Here is a 26,725-nt window from a genome sequence, read left to right as displayed (position 1 = left end):
TCATGATCATGCTATTCATTTGATTCCAGGAAGTGTTCCTCCAAACATCAGGCCGTACAGATATCCCTATGCCCAAAAGAGTGAAGTGGAACGTATGGTTGCAGAAATGCTTGAGGTTGGTATAATTCAACCTAGCCAAAGTTCTTTCTCTGCTCCAGTAGTATTGGTGCACAAGAAGGATGGATCATGGCGCATGTGTCCGGATTATAGGGAGCTCAACAAGCTCACTATTAAAGATAAGTTTCCCATTCATGTCATTGATGAATTATTGGATGAATTGCATGGATCAATTTACTTCACCAAGTTAGATCTTCATTCAGGATATCATCAATTCAAAATGAAGACTCAAGACATTCTAAAAACAACGTTTAGAACTCATGAGGGTCACTATGAGTTTTTGGTAATGCCTTTTGGCCTTACCAATGCACCTTCTACATTTCAAGGTTTGATGAATTCCATTTTCAAACCCTTAGAAAATTTATGTTAGTAATTTTTGATGATATACTAATCTACAACAAGTCTTGGAAGGATCATGTTGAACACGTTGACAGGGTGCTATAACTATTGGAGGAGAAACAATTATATGAAAAAAGATCCAAATGTTTCTTTGGAGTACAAGAGGAGGAATATTTGGGTCATACTGTATCTCATGAAGGAGTTAAGGTAGACCCTAGCAAAATTAAATCCATTAAGGAATGGGAAATCCTGACATCCATAAAGCATTTGTGAGGATTTCTCAGGTTGACAGGGTATTATTGCAAGTTTCTTAAGAATTATGGGAAAATAACAGCACCTCTAACAACATTGTTGAAGAAAGATGCATTTTCATGGACTCCAGAATCGACAAAGGCTTTCGAACATCTTAAAGACGCAATGAGCCAAGCACCGGTCTTAGCTACACCAGACTTCACAAAAACCTTTATTGTGGAATGTGATGCTTCTGGAAATGGAATTGGTGTTGTTTTAATGCAAGATGAAAGACCCATTGCTTTCGAAAGTCGTCCAATCAAGGGAAAGTATTTACACAAAGCTATTTATGAGAAGGAAATTTTGGCAATACTACATGCACTTAAGAAATGGCGACCCTACCTAATGGGAAGACACTTCAAAGTAAAAACGGATCATGATAGCCTTAAATACTTTTTAGAACAAAGATTATCCTCTGAAGAACAACAAAAATGGGTCACAAAGATGTTGGGTTATGACTTTGAAATCATATACAAAAAAGGGAAGAAAAATGTTGTGGCAGATGCACTCTCAAGAAAGGATGAGGATGTGGAAGCATTGTTGTGCGCCATTTCTATTATCCAACCAGATTGGATAAACGAAGCAAGGGAGGAATGGAAGAATGATGAAGAAGTGTGGGAACTTATTCAAAAGTTACAACAAGATTCCAGTACATCTGATACATTTAGCTGGAAAAATGATTCGTTATGGTACAAAGATCGCTTATACCTCTGTAAGAATTCCCAACTCAAACAAAATATTCTTCTAGAATTGCATGCTTCTCCCTTAGGAGGGCACTCAGGATTTTTAAAAACTTACCATAGGGTTAAGAAGTAATTTTTTTGGGATGGCATTAAATCAGATATTCAAAAGTTTGTGGTGGAATGTTTGGTATGCCAACAAAATAAAGCTGAAACAATTAAGACACCAGGTCTATTACAACCTTTATCCATTCCAAGCCAATGTTGGGAGGAGGTTTCAATGGATTTTATCACAGGTTTACCCAAGTCTGAGGGAAAGAGTGTCATCATGGTGGTAGTTGACAGGCTTACCAAGTACGCACACTTTTGGCATTATCTCATCCATTTAAAGCCAGTACAGTTTCTACAGCATTTATGGAAACAATTCAAAAGCCACATGGAAACCCAAAAATTATTGTAAGTGACAGAGATCCCATTTTTACAGGAAATTTTTGGACAAAATTATTTTCTTGTCTTGGTACTAAGTTAGCTCATAGCTCATCTTATCATCCTCAATCTGATGGGCAAACGGAGATAGTAAACAAATGTTTGGAAGGATATCTTCGTTGCTTTGTATCTGATAAACAGACATAATGGGTCAAATGGTTGCCTTTGGCTAAATGGTGGTATAACACTTCCTTCCATACTGCAGCAAAAATGACCCCATTTATGGCACCTTATGGATATCAGCCACCATCCATCACATCATATTTAAGAGAAAATTCTAAGGTTCAAGCAGTGGAACATCACATCAAGCATCAACAACAAGTTCTCTCACTCTTAAAGGATAACCTCGTGTTTGTGCAGAATAGAATGAAACAATAGGCAGATCAACATCGCAGTGAAATAAGTTTTGATGTAGGTGATTAGGTATTCATACGACTACAGCCATATAAACAAATGTCCCTCAATCAAGCTAATAAGGATAACAAATTGTCACCAAAGTATTATGATTCATACAAGGTGTTGTAAAATATTGGTACTATGGTATACAGATTGGAGCTTCCTGCAGCTTCTTGAGTGCACCCAGTTTTCCATGTTTCATGTTTAAAGAAGGTTATAGGAGACAAGCTCCCAGTTCAAACAATATTGCCAGAACTTGACGAGGAAGGAAAAATTATATTGGATCCAGAAGCAGTCATAGAAACAAGAACTCGACAACTACGAAATCGATCCATTTTAGAGTATCTCATCAAGTGGAAGAACTTATCCGCTGAAGATTCCACATGGGAGGATGAGAATTTTATACAGAAGCATCCAGAACTACTCAAGCGTTGAGGACAAAACTTTTTTGAAGGAGAGGGGCATGTTATGTCCCTATAATACTAGTGATGCCCCCATTAATATTGTATTTGTATCCCTTATTAATATTGTTGTGCCCCTATTGTCCCCATATTGTTATTATTGTGCCCCATAGAATCCCTCTATTGTTATTTTTGTGCCCTTATATTATTATTGTTAGGTCGGCTTGGTTATATTGTGACCCCTTAGACTCCTATATATAGAAAGGAGGTTTTGTCATTTGAATCATCCAAGAATTGTTCATTTATGTAATGTAAATGAGGTTGCCCCCTCGAAGAGGCTGAATTCTAAGGCGTTGATCTATCTTTTCTATCTTTTTGTGAGTTGGTTTCATAACAAACTGTCTCAGACATTTGTCCATCCTCGCTCATCACACCCCACAGAAGGCCTCTTTAGTATGCATCGCACCTGGCTAGTGTAGAAGTCAGTATGCATCACACCTTGACAGTGGAGCAGTCAGTATGGTCCAGTTTTGCCCAGTTTTGAGTGGTTTTTTAGGTGGAACTTTTTGGGAATGATGTAATTAGTTGACCATGATCCTTTAGGGTATGAAACAACACTTTTAGGGGTTAAAGAGCCCTTGGTTTATCGACATATAAGATTGGGGTTGCAGTGACCAAATATGTCTATAACAGTTGCCCCCTAAAGCATGAAGTCGTAAATCTTTTGATGTCAGGTGAAATGCTTTATCATGAGGATCCGAGGTGTTTGAACTGGAAGGTGACCTGCGTAAGATACAATACAATAAATCATCATCATATTGTTTTCATGAGCTAGCTAAGGTGGGAATTCCCATGCTCAGCTTTATAAATTCTTTTTCATGTACATAGGACATATAATTCTCTGCAGTTGCAGATTGGTGATTCTTCATATGAAGAGTCATCTTCCCTGGCTTAGATGACTATCTGTGAAGCTTTTGTGTAGATTTGATGTCTTTATATTCCAGAATATATCGCAGCCCGGATGGATGAAACTAGATCCGGGGTCTTCAAAACTTGTTCAATCTTCGCTCAATGTACAAGTCAATCCATGTGAAAAGATGTTCTGAAATCGAACATGAAAGACATCGCCTCATTACCAGCCAATAATGTAAGCTGTTAACAGGCGCGAGAGGAATCATCGATAATGCTAATGACCCTCAAGGTACTATAGTACAATTCACATGGTGTGAATATATGATCTGATGTCAAACACCACGCAAAATCTTTCGGTCGAAGGCCATTGATGTAATCCTGTCGCCGAAAGTGAGAAACTGGCCATTGAGGCATGAAAGCTTCAAAGTACTGAAAGGGTTGTTTCTAAGTCAACTTCTTGGATAATGAGCTGATGTCAACAAGAAGTGACCCGTCGTAGGAGGGCCTTAATGCATCCCACATCTACGACATAAAACGAAGCAAATGATTTTCTGGAGGTGAAAACGATCTAATGATACAAGGTTCAGGAATGGCGGTCATGAAAAATGGAGGGTGAAGGTATTGCAGTGGATAACACATCAACTGGATGGTGAATCCTATGAATGACTTCTCTTGAACATATCGGCGACACTGAGATGGATTGGTAGTCTTAACCCCAAAAGATGGATGGTATGGAGGACCAATGGCAATATGATCAGTGAATGGAATGACCCAACCTGACTCAATCATGGTGATGGAGTGAAAGTGTCATGTTCAAGAGTGACCTGCTACCAATAAAATTCTTTAAGTTTTCTTCCCTTTTTCCCTAGTCATTGCTGACCAGTACCTCTTTATTTTTGTCAAGCTTGAGGAGGATAACATATGCTTGTTCTATAATTTTCCCTTCGGGCAAACCTGTCACTATGTTTTAGTGAGTCTAGTGACAGTGAAACTCGTTCTTGTCTGGGTGGACAATTTTAGAGAGTTTGAAAAGGGACGAAAAGAGAACTCTAGTAGTTTTTTTCGTAGCATAATCCCTTAAGTCCAAAAAAGATTAAAATAATACAAAAGGGATGACTTTTCAATCACTTTTAGTGAGTCGAAAAAGACAAGCGCTCGAACTTTTTCATGAGATGATCCCTAAGGTCTGAAAAGTTTAAAATACACAAGAGGGATGGTGCTTCCAATCACTTTAGCGAGCTGGAGAGACCAATTGCTCAACAATCTTTTCATATTTAGCGAGTCTGAAAAGGGTTTAAAGTGGACTTGTTTTGTGAGGAACGAGTGGTATTCGGGGTAGCAATTGGTTCGGGGTAATCTTGGAACTTCCCAAAACATGGTGATGTGAAGAGGGTGGCTAACAAGACCACTCATCGCAGCTGTTCCTAAAAATGGTAAATAATCAAGTGGAAGTGTATGATCGGTCAAACAGATGGAGGCGATGGAGGAAACACAACCAAGGTTCAAAAGGCTGATATAATTTGCGATCACAAAGGTTATTTTGTTAGGTCCCTATAATACTAGTGATTACTCCATTACTATTGTAGTTGTATCCCTTATTAATATTGTTGTGCCCCTATTGTCCCCATTTTGTTATTACTCTGCCCCATAGAATCCCTCTATTGTTATTTTTGTGGCTTTATATTATTATTGTTAGGTCAGCTGGGTTATATTGTGACTCCTTAGACTCCTATATATAGAAAGGAGGTTTTGTCATTTGAATCATCCAAGAATTGTTCATTTATGTAATGTAAAGGAGGCTTCTCCATCAAAGAGGCTGAATTCTAAGGCGTTGATCTATCTTTTCTATCTTTTGTGATCTGGTTTCATAACCTTTGGTATCAAAGCTTTGGATTCTAGGGTTTTGCTGCTCCAAATAGGTCATCGTGGCATTTTCATTATAACTTTTTTATGCGATGTTTCAGAAGCTAAAAAAAAACCCATTTTAGACGAAATCGTATTGAACCTCGGGTCCGAATTTTAGAGCTTTTCACGCTATATTTGCGGAGATATGATTTGAGGAAGTTGGTCTTTTTGCAGAATCCTGAATTTCATTCCAAACAGATGACCTGGGGAAAATCATCATAACTTTCTCCCTGAGCATCGGATTGAAATTTCGTAAGAAGGTATAGAAAGAGGATGGAATGCAGTTTCTTGTATATATATTTTTAGAGCCAAAGGTTGAAACAGTGACTCATGGCACGTCATACAAGTTCGCTCTACTGAACTAGTCTATAATCAAGTCACTGTGGAAGATTTGGCATAACTCTTCCCTGGAGAATCCAATTTAGATCAGACTGATGGCATTGGAAAGAAGACGTAGAGGTCTACTGCAGGTCGTAATTTAAAAACTAGATGATCCGAAATTACAGAGATACATCAGACTCTATATCAAGCTCCTACAAAGTGAAAATTGGTGTGTAGTTTTTTTTTAATTTTTGCATAAGCTTGGTTTGAAAAATTAGTTTGAAGGAATTAGAAGGGCATAGTAAAGCATTATTATTAGTAATTGATTCCCCGAGGAAAGAAAATGCAAACACCTAGTAAGAAACCTGAAATCTCTAGCATGACTCATGAGGAAGAGGAAGAAATACAACATGATATATCAAAATTACGAGACCAAGTGAAACAAGTGTCACTTGCACAAAAAGTAACAAAATCTAAGATGGATGGTTTAAAGAAAGATGTAGAAGCTAAGATGGATGGTTTAAATAAAGGCGTAGAAGCTAAGATGAACGCTGTGGAATCTAAGATGGACGATTTGAAGACAGGCATGGAGGATTTGAAGACAAGCATGGAATATTTGAAGACAGATTTGAAGACATATTTGACAAAGTTTCTACAAGAAATACTTACAAATGGTGAAAGGGTAGTAAAGGAAACTCATGATGAGAACAAAAGAAATTTTAATCATGATTTCATAGACTCTAATGTTGGATTGAAGACCCACCATATTCCAAAAATCGATATGAGGAAGTTTGATGGCAAGGATCCCACAACATGGATATTACAGATGGAGCAATTTTTCGATCTTAAAAAATTGCAAAACACACAAAAGGTATGTATTGCAACTTTAAATTTGGAACCAAATCAGTTTGTATGGTATCAATGGCTTTGCTCTCATAAACAAATTATCACTTGGGCAATTTTACGGAAGAATTGACAGCAGATTATGAGGATTCAAAAAGCAACAATTTTTTTAGCCAATTGATAAGTCTCAAACAAAAGGGTTCAAAAATGGAGCACATTGAGGAGTTCCAAAAAATGAACATAAGGGTAAAAAATATTCCAGAGAAGCATAGGATTGATGTGTTCATAGGGAATTTAAAGGATAATATCCAACATGATGTTCGCCTTTGGGAACTTGATTCATTAGAGAAGGCATTCAGGTTAGCAAGAAAAATGGAAAGCAAAATTATGGCAACCAGGAAGCATACCACTCACAACTATAAATATGGAAGTGTTGTTGCCCCTAGTCTTCCACAACCTATAATGTTGACACCAGAACAATTGGAAGAAAAAAGAGCAAAAGGGATTTGTTATAGTTGTGATAGAAAATACACTAAAGGTCATAAGTGTGCCGAGAAGAAATTATTCTACATAGATTGTGAAGAGGAAGAAGAAAAGGAGCAAGAAAGGTCAAAATAAGAGGATATACTCGAGGAAAAAAGCCTAGATAAAGAAGAAATGAATCCGACCATATATTGTAATGCATTGGCTGGAATTACCACTCCTCAAACCATCAAGATAGAAGGACAAATCGAGAAGAAAAAGGTAATAGTGTTGATTATTCAGGAAGTACCCATAATTTTATTCATTATAAGATAGTAAAAGAATTGAATTGCTTCCTATATCCAGGACTAGAGTGCCAAGTGATGGTTGCAAATGGAGGAATGATAAATTGCTCTGGAAAGTGCCATAATATCAAGCTATCCATGGGAGAATATGTATTGATTAGTCCAACGCTTTCCATTCCAATGTGAGGTGCTGATGTTGTACTAGGAGTCCAATGGCTACAATCCTTGGGTACAATAGCTTTTAATTTTCAAGAACGTTTCTTGAAATTTTTTGCGGAAGGAAAGGAAGTTGAATTAAGGGGTATTGCAGGGAAACTGGGAAAGATAATCAGCTCTAACGGTATGACAAAGCTTCTAAAAAAGGAACAATGAGGTGTAATTGCAAAACTATGTTCGCTAGATGTTTCCACATCAAATTCGTCTATTTATCCAGATCTCCAAAAATTCTTGGACAATCATTCCAAGGTATTTGAGACTCCCAAAGGTCTCCCACCTATTCATGATCATGATCATGCTATTCATTTGATTCCAGGAAGTGTTCCTCCAAACATCAGGTTGTACATATATCCCTATGCCCAAAAGAGTGAAATTGAATGTATGGTTGCAGAAATGCTAGAGGCTGGTATAATTAAAACTAGTCAAAGTTCTTTCTCTGCTCCAGTAGTATTGGTGCACAAGAAGGATGGATCATGGCGCATGTGTCCGGATTATAGGGAGCTCAACAAGCTCACTATTAAAGATAAGTTTCCCATTCTTGTCATTGATGAATTAATGGATGAATTGCATGGATCAATTTACTTCACCAAGTTGCATCTTCGTTCAGGATATCATCAAATCAGAATGAAGACTGAAGACATTCCGAAAACAACATTTAGAACTCTTGAGGGTCATTACAAATTATTGGTAATGCCTTTTGGCCTTACCAATGCACCTTCTACATTTCAAGATTTGATGAATTCCATTTTCAAACCCTTCCTTAGAAAATTTGTGTTAGTATTTTTTGATGACATACTAATCTACGACAAGTCTTGGAAGGATCATGTTGAACATTTTGACAAGGTGCTACAACTATTGGAGGAGAAACAATTATATGCAAAAAGATCCAAATGTTTCTTTGGAGTACAAGAGGTGGAATATCTGGGTCATATTGTATCTCATGAAGGAGTTAAGGTAGACCCTAGCAAAATTAAAGCCATTAAAGAGTGAAAAATCCCCACATCCATAAAGCTTCTGCGAGGATTTCACTGTTTGATAGGGTATTATCGCAAGTTTGTTAAGAATTATGGGAGAATAGCAACACCTCTAACAACATTATTGAAGAAAGATGCATTTTCATGGACTCTAGAAGCAATAAAGGCCTTCGAACATCTTATAGAGGCAATGTGCCAAGCATTGGTCTTAGGTACACTAGACTTCACAAAAACCTTTATTATGGAATGTGATGCTTCAGGAAATGGAATTGGTGTTGTTTTAATGCAAGATGAAAGACCCATTGCTTTTGAAAGTCGTTCCATCAAGGGAAAGTTTTTACACAAAACTATTTATGAGAAGGAATGTTGGCAATACTACATGCACTTAAGAAATGACAACCCTACCTAATGGGAAGACACTTCAAGGTAAAAACGGATCATGATAGCCTTAAATACTTTTTAGAACAAAGATTATCCTCTGATGAGAAACAAAAGTGGGTCACAAAGATGTTGGGTTATGACTTTGAAATCATATACAAAAAAGGGAAGCAAAATGTGGTGGTAGATGCACTCTCAAGAAAGGATGAGGATGTGGAAACATTGTTGTGCGCCATTTCTATTATCCAAACAGATTGGATAAACGAAGCAAGGGAGGAATGGAAGAATGATGAAGAAGTGTGGGCACTTATTATAAAGTTACAACTAGATTCCAGTACATCTGATACATTTAGCTGGCAAAATGATTCGTTATGGTAGAAAGATCGCTTATACCCCTGTAAGAATTTCCAACTCAAACAAAAGATTCTTATGGAATTGCACACTTCTCCCTTAGGAGGGCACTCAGGATTTTTAAAAACTTACCACAGGGTTAAGAAGGAATTTTTTTGGGATGGCCTTAAATCGGATATTCAAAAGTTTGTGGCGGAATGTTTGGTTTACTAACAAAATAAAGTTAAAACAATTAAGACCCTGGGTCTATTACAACCTTTATCCATTCCAAGCCAACGTTGGGAGGAGGTTTCAATGGATTTTATCACAGGTTTACCCAAGTCTGAAGGAAAGAGTGTCATCATGGTGGTAGTTGACAGACTTACCAAGTATGCACACTTTTGTGCATTATCGCATCCATTTAAAGCCAGTACAGTTTCTACTGCATTTATGGAAACAATTCAAAAGCTACATGGAAACCCAAAGATTATTGTAAGTGACAGAGATCCCATTTTCACTGGAAATTTTTGGACAAAATTATATTCTTGTCTTGGTACTTAGTTAGCTCATAGCTCATCTTATCATCCTCAATCTAATGGGAAAACTGAAATAGTAAAAAATGTTTGGAAGGATATCTTCGTTGCTTTGTATCTGATAAACAGACACAATGGGTCAAATGGTTGCCTCTAGCTGAATGGTGGTATAACACTTCCTTCCATACAACAACAAAAATGACCCCATTTATGGCACTTTATGGATATTAGCCACCATCCATCACATCATATTTAAGAGAAAATTCTAAGGTTCAAGCAGTGGAACATCACATCGAACATCAACAACAAGTCCTCCAACTCTTAAAGGATAACCTCGTGTTGGCACAGCATAGAATGAAACAACAGGTAGATCAACATCGCAGCGAAAGAAGTTTTGATGTAGGTGATTGGGTATTCCTACAGCTACAACCATATAAACAAATGTCCCTCAAGCAAGCTAAGAAGGATAATAAATTCTCACCATAGTATTATGGTCCGTACAAGGTGTTGCAAAAGATTGGTACTATGGCATACAAATTGGAGCTTCCTGCAGCTTCTCGAGTGCACCTAGTTTTCCATGTTTCATGTTTAAAGAAGGTTATAGGCGACAAGCTCCCAGTTCAAACAATATTTCCAGAACTCGATGAGGAAGGAAAAATTATATTGGAACCAGAAGCAGTCACAGAAACAAGAACTCGACAACTACAAAATCGATCAATTTCGGAGTATCTCAGCAAGTGGAAGAACTTATCCGCTGAAGATTTCACATGGGAGGATGAGAATTTTATACAGAAGCATCCAGAACTACTCAAGCATTGAGGACAACACTTTTTTGAAGGAGAGGGGCATGTTAGGTACCTATAATACTAGTGATTACCCCATTACTATTGTAGTTGTATCCCTTATTAATATTGTTGTGCCCCTATTGTCCCCATATTGTTATTACTGTGCCCCATAGAATCACTTTATTGTTATTTTTGTGGCTTTATATTATTATTGTTAGGTCGGCTGGGTTATATTGTGACTCCTTAGACTCCTATATATATAAAGGAGGTTTTGTCATTTGAATCATCCAAGAATTGTTCATTTATGTAATGTAAAGGAGGTTGCCCCCTCGAAGAGGCTGAATTCTAAGGCATTGATCTATCTTTTCTATCTTTTGTGAGTTGGTTTCATAACATATTTACTGAAGGTGGGTTCATTTTTTAACGAGCTTGAAATCTGGGGGAACATATGCTCATTAGTAGGATTATTTTTTAACGAGCTTGAACCATACGATAACATTGCTCATTGCGTTTTTACGTAGGCTAGAAACGACCAAACTAAAAAGCTAAAAAAACTCTAAAAAGCTAAGGAACTACTAAGGTTAGGTAGGATGCTTTCATCAGCTCGTTTAGACAAAACCCTTCCTTTTCTTTGTTTGTAGAATAGACAAAGGTGAATGGTGTGTTGGACCAATCACCTGACCTCAGGAGTTAAAAAACTAAAAAGCTAAAAAATGAAATTGGTCGTTTTTTGCTTGCCTAAAAAGGTTTGCATGCCCCTAGTCATCCAAAGAGAGTCTCCAGGTAACGATATGGAAAATTACTGTGGTTAAGCAGGATGATTTTCTGTCAGTGTTTAGACAAAACACTTCCTGCACTTTGTCCGTAGAATAGATGAAGGTGAAAGGTGTTAGAGACCAATCACATAACTCACAGGGAAACTTATTTTTTCGGCTGGGTTCATCTGCCAAATAGACAAGGGTGCATGCCCCCTAAGCTTTGTTTCATTCACCAGACTACTCGCGGTAATTAGGTGGATGAAATGAAGGTTGAAGAGACACTCTTGATGCAACAAGACCATTTAGAGATGATGTTTGACCTGAACCTATGTTTGAACCGAGGAATGAAAGCTGGTCAACATTGACAATTTTGCCTTCATGTGGGAAACACATCACTCGAAAGAGTGTTGAAACAATAGCTTCCATGTTGTAAACATAGTCACGTCTGAGGAGTAGATTGAAATCTAATGGTCCTTGGACTACCATGACATTCAAGTGAATGGTTTTCCTTCTCAAAATTATTGGCAACTTGGGAAGGATCCCTAGTGGTCAAGTGGTTCCTTTATTAAAGCCTAACAAATTCTGTGTAGCAGGCATAAGAGATGGAGAATCAAGTGCTTTCCAAGCAGTTGAGGAAAGGATACTCACTGAAGCTCCTTCATCTATGATAGTGCCAGACACAATCATTTTGTAAACTTGTACTATGATTCAGAATGGTACATTATAAGGAAGGTGAGATCTTGCTAGTCGATTCCAATCAAAGGAAGCGATTAGACTGCTTGGAGGGGGTACCGAATAAACGGGTGAAATAACCCCTTGAGTAGTGGGAACTGGGGGATTCTCTTCCTGTTGTGAAGGAATAGGTGGATTGCCCCCAAGTTCATCAGACTCTCAATTGAAAAAAAGAATTTGAACAATATCATTCTCACTCTCTTTAGGAATGATATCATTTGAAGGTGGATCTTCTGAAGGCAAGACTAGGTCGCCTGACATCTTGACCTATTGAATTTGGTCCGGTGTGGACTCAGAAGATTTACTTTACTTTCAACGATAGGTGTTTTGACCAACAGTTCAGTTAAGTCAGTCGGATTTTCAACTAGTAAAGGACTAGGGGAAAGTTTCTTGTATCTAGGTGGAAGTCGCTGTGGTGAAGCAGGACGGTTATGCAAGACTCTTTTGGCCTCATCCAAAAAAGGACAACGGGGAAGACGATGGTCCCCTTCACATATTCCACATGGAGTTTTGACCTTTCCTTTCTGTCCAGGAATTTCATTTTCACTAGTTGATGGTGTGTTGTCAACATGATCACCAGAGGTTGATGACACCGAACGGGGAGACCATTCTCTCAAGATCCGTGGAATGCAAGGAAAATCTCGATGAAAATGGTTCCTTCGAAAATTAGACAAGGATATTTTGGAGATTTAGTGTGCGGATTTTCACTAGATGATTCATGGTTTCCCCCTTGCTTAACTAACTTCTTCTTTTTCTCTTCCTTTCCTTTCTTCTTCTTCTCAAGCACTTGGCTACTAGCATCACTATTTTCACCAAGCGAAGATGAAGAAGGGGAGGGAGAAACAAATGAAGAGGAAGGTGAAGGGTCAACTTCAGTATCAACTGGATGCTGATTTGATTGTTGAGGAATCACGTTATTTTGAACCACAGAGGTTGAGAATAGCCACACTGGTAGGCCAATAGTCAGACCTGGTAGAGATAATGTGGCCATATGAGGTGCACCAATATTTCCCCAAGATGTAAAAGGGCTAGGAATCCCCTCAAGAGGGATTCCATGATTGGTAGACTCCATTAAATCAACCTAAGATCAACAAAGGAACAGGGATGTTATTCCGAATTTAATAAATTTTAATGACGCTTTGACACAACTTTGCTTTTTCAATTTTTAAGAGTCGAGAAAAAGCTAAAGATGACTCTAGTCCCCTTCGATTTTTAATGAGCCTGAAGTGACAAGTTCTCAGATGGACCTTTTCTTTTAAGGAGTCGAAAAGGAATGAAAGTGACTACTCTGGAAATCTAGACAGAGGGATTACCAAACCAATCGCAAAACTGCAAAATACACCTTGGTGATAAATTAAAGAGAAATTACCAAGGACTTATGTACGACATTCAATCTTCCCAAATGTTGTGTTCAATGCATTGTGATTGATAGGGCGGCAGACATGGCTCCCTATGGATAAAGGATATAAGCCTATTGTGGTCTCTCAATATATACTCGACAGTACGGGGAGCACAAGTCCATGCTAGCACTTTTTGTATCACCCAACCTTCGATGAAAATGATAGTTACTAGATTTTACGACGTCGGAATACGTCTCTAGCCTAGACCTCTAGATGTGTTGCGTTAGGTTCCAAAGGGTTGTTAAGTTCATTGAAATTGATTTTAGGGTTGATCTTGCTTAGAAGTTTTCCTTTCAAGGTTTACCGCGTGATGTATATGTAAATTCCTAAATATGAAATCTAAAATGATAAACAATCGTTGTTTATTTTTTTTAGCAATGAAAATCCTAGCTACTAAGGAAAGAAGATTACGATTCTTTCAAACAGAGAGCAAACATCACACACTAAATGAAATTTTCCTAAATCATTTTCTGCACACAGTCTAAATGCAAATGCAAATGCATGTATTTGTTTTTCGTTCCCTTAATGTGAGAATGCCAAAAGGAAAACTAAGTATAGATCTGAAATATTTTCTTCAAAGTGACACTTCGACAATTTCTTTTCAAAATGAAAGGAAGACTTAAATGACACTTTCGAATTTTGAATAGAAAATGCTTTCGACACTTCAAAATATCAACAAATCAAATCAAATACATGACAAAAATTTCAATCGACTATCCAAGGAAGGAAAACTCAATGAATTCACTTTTTGATACAAAACGACAGTTACAACACTTTTTTGCACCAAAAGGACAGTTCGATAAGGACAGTTCGATTTAAGAAACTTTTTGACAATGGATTGCAAATGATGGACAAATATATAAAAACATTTACTAATCCTAATGAATGGAGGCTGAACTATGCAAATCAAGGAGGCTTCAACAATGAGATACTGTTCATAAGCAGCAAAACAATTGAATAGAGCTGAAAACAAGGACAAAAGACCCAAATTTCAAGGAGAGAAATAAGACTACTCAGTCATCGCACCTGTGCTTCACAGAAACAGGGATGCATCTCACCTGCTACACTTGGGAAGTGTGATGCATATTGGTTTCCAATGGTAGACAGTGCAATGGGTCAGGGAGCGCAACTGAGATGGGTTTTGGCTCAAATTTGAAGCTGATTTCAGTGAGTTAAGTTGAGCTATTATGGACAGTAAAAGAAAAGTACAGGGATATGTTCTTGGGAGGTTATTGAGTTACCAACAGGGCATCTATAATGTTTGTAAGTCAAATGTTCAAATCATAAACTAAACCAGAGATTGACTGATGTGGCATTCATCTACTTCGCAATTCCAGAGCAAAAGCGGTTCGAAGGCTATTTGGCTAACTTCAGGCTCCATCTATAGTTTATAAAACAAACAATCAACAATAAACAAACAAACTATTCGATCCCCAGTGGAGTCGACATTTTGTTTCCGAGAAAACTAGTGACTTTTCGATCTGCTAGTCCCACTAGGATTGACAACTATCCTAGAAACAAACAATCAAAGCAATTTGCAATTTCCTTTATGCATGATAGATAAGAGAGGAGAAAAGGGACCAACTTGGATCTTCTGCTTGACTCCTTGCTTGATTTCTCTCTCCCTTGATAGAGCTTGCACCTCTTCTCCTTCTTATCCCGCCCAATGAATACATGTAGAGACAAAGTAACAAAACACCATCAAAGCATATCGATATATTATATCATAAACAATGCAGAATCAGAAATACATTGATCATACAATGGCATTCACAAATAACAACATTAAAAAATGCACGATTGTATGGAGGAAAACTCAAAGAAATTTATTAATAATAGAAGGGAGAATTACAACCCAGCTGTCTGATCCAACATCATCCTCCGAGCATCAAATCCCTCTTCACCTCATGAAAAGCAAGATCACCCAACAATACAATGCTCTTTCTCAAAGACAAACTATCAGCACTTCCTTACAAATTACAAAATTCCAGCCTTTTTATCTCTCAAATGAGGGATCCATTTATAGATGTCTGCAAGGGTGTGATTCATCTCTGGTTTTTTGATTAGTTTCATTCCCCTTGTTGTTCTTGGTTCCACTTGGAGATTTTTTGGATCTCTTACTCATCCTTGGGCGAATTCAGAGAGGCAAGTGTCATATGAGAAGTTTATGGAAGATTCCATGATCATCCACTTAGCAAACTGTCTCGAAAATTTTTCCATCCTCGCTCATCGCACCCCACAAAAGGCCTCTTCAGTATGCATCACACCTGGCTAGTGTAGAAGTCAGTATGCATCGCACCCTAACAGTGGAGTAGTTAGTATGGTCCAATTTTGGCCAATTTTGAGTGGTTTTTCAGGTGGAACTTTTGGGGAATGATGTAATCAGTTGACTATGATCCTTTAGGGTATGAAACAACACTCTTAGGGGTTAAACAACCCTTGGTTTATCAACATATAAGATTGGGGTTGCAGTGCCCAAATATGTCTATAACAACGTGTGGTAGAACATGTTATAAATCTGGACTGCAAAAATGCTACTTATTATGTGCTTCTATCCAACATCTACACAGAGGCTGGTAGGTGGGATGACATACAAAAGGTCAGGAAAGTGATTAAATATAGGTACAACAAAAAGATGACAAAGTGTAGCTCGATTGAGCTAAAAAGAAAGACCTATAATTTCCTCATTGGAGAAAAATCACACCCATAAACACCAAAAATATCTTCAGAGTGGGAGAAAAACATTTGATTAAGTCTCTTCTCCAACACCATTTGGAGGAATTTGCAAATAAATTCCCTAAAAAAAGGATAGTTGACAAGAGTGTTAAGAAATAGCAATGGAGCTGGCAAAGGAAGCCATGTAATAGATAAAAAGGATGGAAGCAAATGTGGTGAAAAGGCTTATCTAGACAACTCATTGGATTCTATAGCTAAGCAAATTGATAATATGATTACATATACACAAAAATAAGCTTCCTATCATATGCATGAGCATCACCAATAGGATAAAGAATTAGCAACCCTCAGTGCTAAAACAGGTGACCTGATATTTGAAAAGGAAAGCAAATACCTTGGGAACTACCCAATTGATAGACATATTGTCATAAACAATTTATTTTCATATAAGAGAACCATTTACATTTGTAATGGACAGAAGGTTGCTTTCTAAATAGATGCTTCGAATTCTATGGCAAAAATCATGTATGTAAGAGCAGGACAAAATTACAAGCTCAAAGCAGATGTTACATTGTCATAAGATCTTTGGATATTCAACGTGGCATAAACATCTTTGGTTGTAACGAGTATGGGAATGTTATTCCTAATCCCCGCATCAAGTAGTTTGCTGGTTGAGAGTATTCAGAGGAATCAAGTGACTCAAGCTATCAATATGTTGCGTAAGGATGATGTGGTTCTTTTTAGCAAGTTGTTTACATTTAAGAATGGTGACAAAGGTATATTTGGAAGTAGAGATGAAAAGGCCAAATTGCTTTATGATCTGGAGCCAAATGACAATGAGACTTTTTTGTGGCAATATTGAGATGATTTTTCCAGAATTGTATGAGAGATACCTAGTGTCATCAAGCCTTGAAGGAAGAGGATTCCAAACTTTAAAAAAGACAGGTTCATCTATTTGGCACATTTATATGGTAAATTAAAGGACTATGACTTATAAGTATTTTGTGGTCCAGCTAGAGAACCTTTGGATCATATGCTTAGAATGGGTTTGTCTCCAAATTGTGCCACATACATTATATAATATCTTGACTCATGGATATGTGAAAGGGACTAATATGCAACAAGTTTACAAGGTTCATGATGCATCGTTTGATAGGGGTGAAATTTTTAATGATGCTGGAATCACTGAAGAGATGGAGTCAAAGGATTATCAAGCAATATTAAGGTGCAAATGCATGTTGTTCCAGTACATATGCAAGATAGAAATAGAAAAATCATAATATCACTTAGCCTTTGGCTGCGGTATAAAATAACATTGGATTTTGATGGTTCTTGTCCATGGCATTCTTATCTTGAAAAATGGATTTTAGGTTAGGGTGTGCCTCGAGAAATGCATTGTTCTATATTAAAAATATATATATACCAAAACTTGGTTGGAAAATTTCCATATGGTGGGTTGAAAATATGTTACAATATTGATGGAGGTTGAGTTGAAATCACCAACCTATATTGTTTTAAAGCTGACAAATGAGACGATATACAAACAATTGGTTCGTAATTTGATTTATCTCACATCAACTAACCCAGGTATTTGTTACGCCATCAATTATGTCTAATGTTTCATGGCAAAGCCCAAAACTGATCACTGAAAGCCACAAATAGAAATATGAACTTGTTCCAACTATAGCAAAGATGGTCACCTTTAAAGTTCTTATTATTATGAAACTTGGCCTATTACAAACAAAGGATATTTACAATGGTTGCATTAGAAAGAGTTTTTCCTCTTGAAAAATTTCTAGCTACAACTTCTAAGGGAATCTTGGGAAAATAGTAGGTATTTCTGGAGTTCATGTTCGTACTACTGCAAAGATAATAGCTACACCAGAAAAACTTTGAGCTGCAATTCACGACATTATAGCAACCACTGAATGGTCGAGCTTGTCGGCTATGGGAATAGCCTTTTATTTCAACGTGGATAAAATACATGGAAATAAACAAGAGGTACTCCTTGGGTAACCTTGGGTGGCAACATTCTGGCTTATATAGGGTTTTTACTTTCTAGAGATGGAGTAGAGTGTGTTGTTGAATCTGCTCATGCAATGCCTACAATAGTAACTATATTTGATTACATATCATGTGCAAGAATTGACAATCATCTTGATATCCAAGCTAGGTATTTGGAGAGCTTTAGATTGAGACTAACTCAATACTCTGAGAAGTAGGATATTTCAGGTTGTTAGCAAGTTACTGCATGATGATATATCCCTCCTTCTCTCCTCCCTGGGTAGTGGATACGAGATCCTTGCCATATTCCTTTGAGAAAATCAGGGATTTATATCTTATATTCATGAGTCAGAGACAAAGATTTGTTGTAGTTGTTAGTGTCAGTCTTTCCAGCCTTTCTCCAGTGATCAAATATTCTCTTACAAAGTGGTCTCAGAGTGTCAAGGTCAAATTTTGTCATTTCAGTGAGTCTTCAAGCAAAATTTGGTCACTAGGCATTAGGTCTAGGGTTTGCTTTCACTCTTTTCAAAATTGCCCAAATGCCAATCTATGTCACTATTCAGCTGAGTCTATCATCATTCATAGGGTTTTCATTATCATTTCAGTGTCTAATGAGTCATTTTACACCTTGTTCATGCTTCGGTTGCGCCTAGGTAAGGTCATTTCCCTCTCCTAGGGTTTTGAAGGCAATTTCTCTTGGACGGTCAAATCATTAGCAAAAATTGTATCCAGATGTTCATACACCTTCCCCTATCTTTCATGTACCTTATCGAACACTTCCCATCACTGAGATCCCCCAAATTCCTCATTTTTGCACAAACCCTAGTTTCTTGCCACAACTTGGCAATTTTCTAGGCTAGGCCTGTGTTTTTCCCTTTTGGACCCCTTCCCCTCGCTTGATCTCTGAGATTCCACTTTCCCCTACTTCCTAACATCCCTCCCTACTTCCAAAAATTTCCCCAAGAATTTAGAAGCCCCTTATCCCCTTCATTTCGCTTCATTTCGACAAAATCCCTTGTTCCACACATCGGGATAAGTTTCACTCAAAAGATGTTTCAGAGCAATAAAAGATGAATTTTGGAAAACTGAGAGAGGTTTTTGTCCACAACATGCCAAAGAAGAAAAAACTCCTTCAATTTTTACACAGGTGTCATGGTTTTAGAGAAATGTCAAAAATACCGTTGCCTCAGGAGAATCGAATGCACCTCTTGAGTGACTTTGGGAAAATCAAGTTTTCTCCTATCTTGGTTGGCCAAATGACTTTATTGATGAGTCAAATGATAACTAGACACAAAGAGCTTTCCAATAAGCTATCATGAACTCAATTTGGAGTTGAGGAAGGCATTCAAAAGTTGACTGCAAAAGCACTCTGCCTTGAGGCAGCCTCATTTGGCACATTTTGACCAGTCTTAGGAGATTTGACTTTTGACAGGGGAAATGAACTCAAAATTGAAAACTACTAGTTGTGTTGGAAAGTAGACTCAAAGACCTTTCCAACTAGCTACCCTGCTCCTACTTTGGACACCACAAAGGCCTCCAAACATCATCTTAAAGGCGCGCTACACGTCAGGGAGGGCGCGCTACGCGTCAGCGGTGCGCTACGCGTCAGGGGCGCGCTACACGTCAGGGAACCTTTCTCAGTGTTATTTTGCACGTGCGCTATGCGTCAGAGGGGCGCTACGTGTTGGGAAAGGTGCACTATGCGTTGGGTTTTCAGCTCAATGAACTTCCAGCAAGCTATCAAATCGACTTTTCTCTCAAGCAAATTGCAGGTAGGCCTCTCCTCCATGGCTAGATTTGGTTTTGCAAGATGAATGAGAAATTAATATGTTAAAATGCCATGAAAATGAAAAGTCAAAACCCTACTTTGCTGTGGAAGATTTAAAAACTTAATGGTGCTAGGGTTTCAAAATATTTTTCTGTCCAAGGTTGCCCATTTTTGATCCCTCTTTTCCTCATCTCAATCCACATTCTCCTTCAAAGTTTCCCATAAAATTTCGTAATTTTCCTCTCTTAATCCCAAAACCTACTTCACCCCAAAACCCTACAATATCAAGATTTCCATATCCCTTCCCTTCCCTAAATTCCTTGTTTTATTTCCATTATTCCCTAATTCCCTGATATTCTCCCCTTCCTAATATTCCTTTGTTACATTTGTTTTCCCCTTGGTCACAACATTGTTTAGATCAGAAGAGCAGTTCACATTCAGTTGTATACAACAGTTTCACATATCAGCATTCATCCAAGGCAGTCGTGCAACAACAGTTATGTCATACGGTCATTCATCCGATTATGAAGTGGAAACCCAAAGTGACTCACCCTTGGAAGGACATGCACTCATGAGGCGTCATAGAGGTGGCAGAAATATCATTACTTGTCCCGGAACTTGGTGTACAAAGCGAGAATTAGAAGTTTGAAAGCAAAGGTAAAGAGAGCTTCAAGGAGGAAAAAAGTGGATGAAGGAATCTAGATATTGGCTGAGGCATCCTTGGCTCATCATTGCCCTTGATGAAGAACCTACAGTCCAAATTTCAAGAAATTTGGAGAAATTTTTGACATTTTGGAATTTTTGCACTAAAAAACAGGTTTTTGCCCTCAACGCGTAGCGCGCCGCGCGCTACCCTTAAGTTGGGGAGGTCCATTTCACAAAAAATCAGCATTTTTGGATTTTTCATGACAAATTACACTTGCTCAGCCACTGCCAAGAAGTTTCATGGAGATTTGAGCCCCCAAAAGGTCAAAAAACAAGCAAAAAATGACCTTCTGCCACTTTTTGGACACACAGGAAGTAGTCTTGGGAGATTGCAATTTTGGAGGGGAAAATGGCCACCAAATTGCAAAATTCTACTTGGGCTAGAGAGTAGACATTCAGAACTTTCCAACAAGCCCACTTGTGCCTCATTTGGATGCCAGGAAGTGCCCCAAAAGTGGGCTGAAAGGAACGCTACGTGTCAGGGAAATTTGCCATTTTTGCACCTTCAGCTCAGGAATTCGCCCAACTTTGACTAGTTTTGACTTTTGGTGGGATTTTTCACCCTCCTTGATGTAATTGATGTAATTTCATGTTGAAATAACACTTTTTTACCTATTCTAGAAGATTCATTCATAAAATAGCAAACATTTAATGAATGAATTGGTTTCCTAGCTTATAGAGGCAAGTTGTTTTGACTGCCTAGATTATAGTGCTTTGTTTAGAATTGGTTCAAACGGCTCCTAGGATGATGAGCTCGACCCCAAGAGGCTAGGGAATGGGTTGGCATGGTCTATATTATGTATTTTCTAAATCATTTCCATGGTTGGAGAGGTTGGACTCTTGAGGGATAAGCTTAGACTGTTTTACACTTTGTATCTCTGCAATTTTGGCAAAGGAAAGACCAAGGTTTTGCAGCACTATTTGGGATTCCTGTGGTTATTTGTGTTGATGGTGTGTTTCTCTCATGTACTTGTAAGTTTGTTATGTGCATCATTTCCTACTCTTCTCTTCTGCCATTTAAGTAAATGAAGTGTTAAGGTAGAATTCATGGTTTCTATGCTTTGCCTTTAAGTTTGCTTAATATCTATGTTTTTATCTGTCTAAGGAGAACTCTCGATGGTTTCTTGCTCTCCTTAGCTCCTCACTGGTCATATCCATCCATTCACTTATTTCAAAGGCATCAAGACAATCTCCTACCTTGCCCCAAAAAGACCTCTACAAAAACTGTGTCTCATCCTCGCACCCAAAATTGCCGTGCTCCGTTTTCCAACAAAACCCTAAAAATTTGAAATCAAACTTTCCCTATCAGTTTACTAGCCTAAAATCAGTGTTCTTTATTGGTCATCTCAGCCCTTTGAAGACCTTTTGCCGAGATAGACCCGGAGAGAGCCCTCTCTTGTCCTCGTAGGGCTAGATACAAGGCTAAGTGGTTTGATGTTGCCTTGAATTTTGTCTTCTTCAGCCTGAGGCCAAATTCGAGCGCTAACAGTAGTATCAGGAACATAAATGAGGCATTCCTATAGTCAGATCGTTAACCTTTCCATTATCCCCATTAATGAGGAATGCGGGCTTAATATTGCAACGGATTAATTTTCCTAGAAAAGAAAATGCAACCTCTATGAGTATTTGAGGGGGGATAAGAGTGGTTCTGCTAAGAGTCAAGAGGTACTCTATGCATATCTTTCTACTATTTGTACTAAGGAGGAGATCCAACCACTTTATGCTTAACTTCTACATGATTTAGACAACTGCATTCTTAGCTACCTTGCATTTCATTGGGAGCCTTCTAAATATATTATTGACTAGGTTCTACATGGTAATTGCAATTCACAGAAGCTCTGGTCTATCATGTTTTCTGCCACTGGGTAAAATCCTTTATGAAAATATGCATTATTTCTATTAAGCTTTTATGGTCAACGAGATTTTAGAATGTTAAGCAGCGTTCCAAATAATCAAGATTGGGGGATTATGGTTATCAAGCATTCTAAAAGCTGCTTTCTTGAACTAGTTCAATATTGTTAAAAAAACAACATTTTAAATTGGCTATAAAGACTCAAGATATATATGTGATTTTATACTTTGTTGGACATAATGAAATCCATTGTGAATCATTAAAGGATTACTTTTAAGGTGAATGTAGCAGTGTTGGTGGATGCCCATGGTGAGAAGATTTGTGATTCTTCTCACTAGGAGTGGAATGGGTTTTGGAAAAAGTATTATAGTCAAAGATATTCTTAAAGGCTATTTTGGTCAAGAAATGCAGTGGTAATAGAGGCAGATGCATTCAATAAGAAATATATTGTCTATCAAGCTTTGAATTCTTATGGGCATGATGATTTGCTGGAAACCTATAAAATAGCATGTAAGTGTCCACTGGTGCAACAACATCTCTTTTGGTCACCACCTTGAGAGAAGGTCATGGTGTAATACTTGATGGAACTATGTCCTGGGAACCAATTTTATTACAGACAATTTTCATGGCTCGAGATGTTCATGGTATTAATATCACATGAGTCAAAGGTTTCAAGTAAATAGATCTAACCTTAAATAGCAAGACGGTGCACTTTTCAGGACATATGTCAGCATTTTCAACAGCTGTTGGAAGATGCTACCATGAAATACACAACATAAAAGATACCAATAAACGGGCATTGTGAAGAGGTGGATTTTAGTAGAAAAGAGGTGCTTCATTGACGAGATGAAACCAACATCTTGAGTGCTTTTCCCAATGCTATTATGCGCATTTGTATGCTATTATGTGCATTAGTTACAACAATATGAGGACACTATATCTTATCTAATCATAGCAACATCTAAGGCACTAAGAACCACTATATTATGACCTCCTATGGTAGATATGACAACATCCTATTTTGAAACTTGCCCAACATTAAAACCCTGACATGATAGAAAGTGGATATATGGTGGATTATCTATTCCAGAAGGAATAACGACATGGCACTTATATGAAGAATGTTCCTTGCTCATTAACTAAAATTTTACCTTGAGCATTACATGGTTCTTTTTCTCTTTTGAAGTAGAATATGTTTGTGATTTAATTATTCCAGTAATTAATCCTATTTTATTTGATGTCTTATCAGGTATGTTGGCAATTGTGTTGGATTGCACACCCGTTAATGCGGGACATGATGAAGACCTCTGGATCCTGTTAATGCGCAAGGAATTGAGGATGCCCTGAAATAAAGACATCACTGTAGGATATGAACAATAGTCTTGCAATGAATGAGAGTCATCATCCTCCAGACTAACAACAGTCAGAATCCATCAATTAGATGGATCATACTGAACACTATTAGTTCAGTATTTAGGATGCTTTTCCTTTGTTGATGCAGTAGCAACAGTAGTTTGAGAAGGATGCAGTGCAGATGCAGTGTTGGTAGAGGTAGGGCCAACAGTAGCACAAATGAAAAATTTCAGAGGGAGTTGTAGTACGGATGCAGTGTTGGTAGTGGCAGGGTCAGCAACAGTACAGATGCAACATTTGCACAGTAGTTGGTGGACAGGATGTTAGACATCAGCAATGCAGAAGGAGATGTTATAGAACAAGATGATGCTCTAGTAGGGTGCATTGCTATAGCACATTCCTCGCTATATGGAGTGTTGATTTCTGGTAGCATCAATTGTGCTCTAAGTCTCAAAATTTGCAGTGAGGGGCTTAGACACATGCATTCTCCAATACACATAAATTGCTTTGGGAAATTCAACCCAGAGATAGTTTTGTTAAAATAATTAATTATTTTTAATGGGTCCCTAAGTCTAAACTTAAGAAATTAAAATAATTAATGCGTATTAATCTAAACTGTGGGTGAATCTTCTAGAAGAAGGGAGAGATAAAGTCAATATTATCTTAGCCATTGATTAGAATATAATCTAGGTCATTCATTGATCAACAAGAGGATTATAAGAGGAGGCTTGATGGGCACTTAGAGAACACATTGAGTAGAGTTCAAAAGATCGAATTTCTGAAGCAGAGCAGTTGCTGAAGAGAATTTCGAAGTGAGCTTTTTGTAGTGAGGGGTAGGGATATTAATCGAAGGGATATCTTTCCTAGTCGTAGAATACTCAGCAGAGAAGGTAGAGAAAGATACAATAGAGGCATCACAGAGCTAGTGAGGTTGATGCAGGGCCAAGCAGGACCACAGAGAGGTAACGCAGAAGCCTAGATGGAATCCATAAATTTGCTGGAGAGTTCAATTTCAGAAGCTAGAACCCAAGGTGTGCATCTGGGAGAGAAAACACTTGAATCTCAGAGGAAAACCGATTAGTCGGGAAAAGTGCTGCAGTCGATAGATAGTGTGATGCTGGGCTAACGCAGAGGCAACCAGGGTTTGTTCATTCAAGCACTGAATCAGCCGAGATTTCTAGTATAGTGTGAGGTAATCTCACAATTCTCTCTGTCAGTGATATTCTTTGTAACTGGATTGTCAAGAAAGCATCCAGATATTGTATTAAAAAATCACTATTGCTTGATAATAAAAACCTTCAGAGCTGTTGCTCCAGTTTTCCTGCATTGGGTTTTTCCAAGGACATTTATCCAAAAATAACAATGTCATTGTGTAGTATTTTCTTTCTTACTCAGTTTCTTGTTTATGCATATAATTTAATTAAGGGAAGGTTGTAGTGTATTAGTTTCGATATTTGTTGTAGGAAGCAGTGAATAATTTGTTCAGTAATTAACAAATAGGAGAAGCTTAATTATTTGTTGTAGTAGGGATTTTGAGTTTAGGAATTTTCACATTGCACCCATCGTTGTTTGGGCCAAAACCATGGAGACATTTCGACATGTGATGGATGAGGATAATAGTACTCATTGAGATGAATTTGACGCATAAAAAATCATCTCATTATGAGTTGTAGAAATGGAGTTATGAATTTTTGAAAGTTATGTGTGGGCATGGTGGCACAAGGTCAAGGTCGACTTGATGTTAATAAGCCTTATGACAACTTTTCTAGCCCTATGATGAAATTTTGTTGGATTCCTCATATTGGATATAAATATTAGGTGATTAGAGTGTCATTTATCTCATCCAAAGTGAGAAACACAACACAAGAAGAGCTCATTGAAGGAAGGAGACCTATTGTGTCTTGGCCACAGGAAAAGGAGGGAAACCAACAAGGATTTGAGGGCCTATTAGGGTTGTTTTGGTGACCAAATTGCAATCCAGGAGTGCCGAGGAGTAGGTGTCAAGGTCTGGAGTGATTTGCGGCTTGTTTATGGGTGGACTTTCCTCAAACAAGGTTGTCGCAAGCCTGTGGAGCCATTCTAAAAGGGTGTAGGGAATGTTACACCCTATCCCATAAAGGGTGTAGGGAATGTTACCCTTCAATTGAATCACGGTAACATAATTCATTTACACGAAGTTTTATATGTACCTGATCTCAAGAAGAACTTGGTGTCCATTTCGGCAATGGAAGACAAAGGTTACAAGGTGGCATTCATCGATGGAAAGGTACGTCTTTGGAAAAGGAATTTTAAAAATGCTTTTACTCTTGGGTTCAGGGTTGGAACTTTGTATCAAGTTGCAGGAAGTCCATTGGGGACCATGTCGTGTGCCACATCTGTTCAGTGTCACCGAAGGTATGCCCATCTTCATTGTAAGGCCCTACCTGATATGAGACACATGGTGACAGGGATGTCTGAATTCAAAGTAGAGCATGAAGGTACATGTTTGAGATGTATCGAAGGAAATCTTACAAGGGGACCATTCCCCTCATGTAATAGCAAGACCGTGAATGTGCAACAACCCGAGCGGTTCGAGATTCATGATTGGGAATCTCGTGTATGTAGGTTGAAGAAAGCTCTCTATAGTTTGAAGCAAGCACCTCGGGTTTGGAATGAGAGGATTGATAGATATCTGATGAATCTGAGATTCATTAGGAGTGAAGTCGATCCAAACTATTGCTTTAAGGTTGTGGATGATAGATCTCTCATTCTGGTACTTTATGTGGACTACCTCTTTTTGACAGGTACAAACCCTCTCATTTAC

The sequence above is a fragment of the Pinus tabuliformis genome, chromosome 3_1, assembly GCF_031772625.1.
Source record: "Pinus tabuliformis cultivar Carrire ecotype Pingquan chromosome 3_1, CPIR1, whole genome shotgun sequence".
Lineage (NCBI taxonomy): Eukaryota > Viridiplantae > Streptophyta > Pinopsida > Pinales > Pinaceae > Pinus > Pinus tabuliformis.
The sequence above is the reverse complement of the archived record's forward strand: the minus strand, read 5'-3'. Positions refer to the sequence as shown.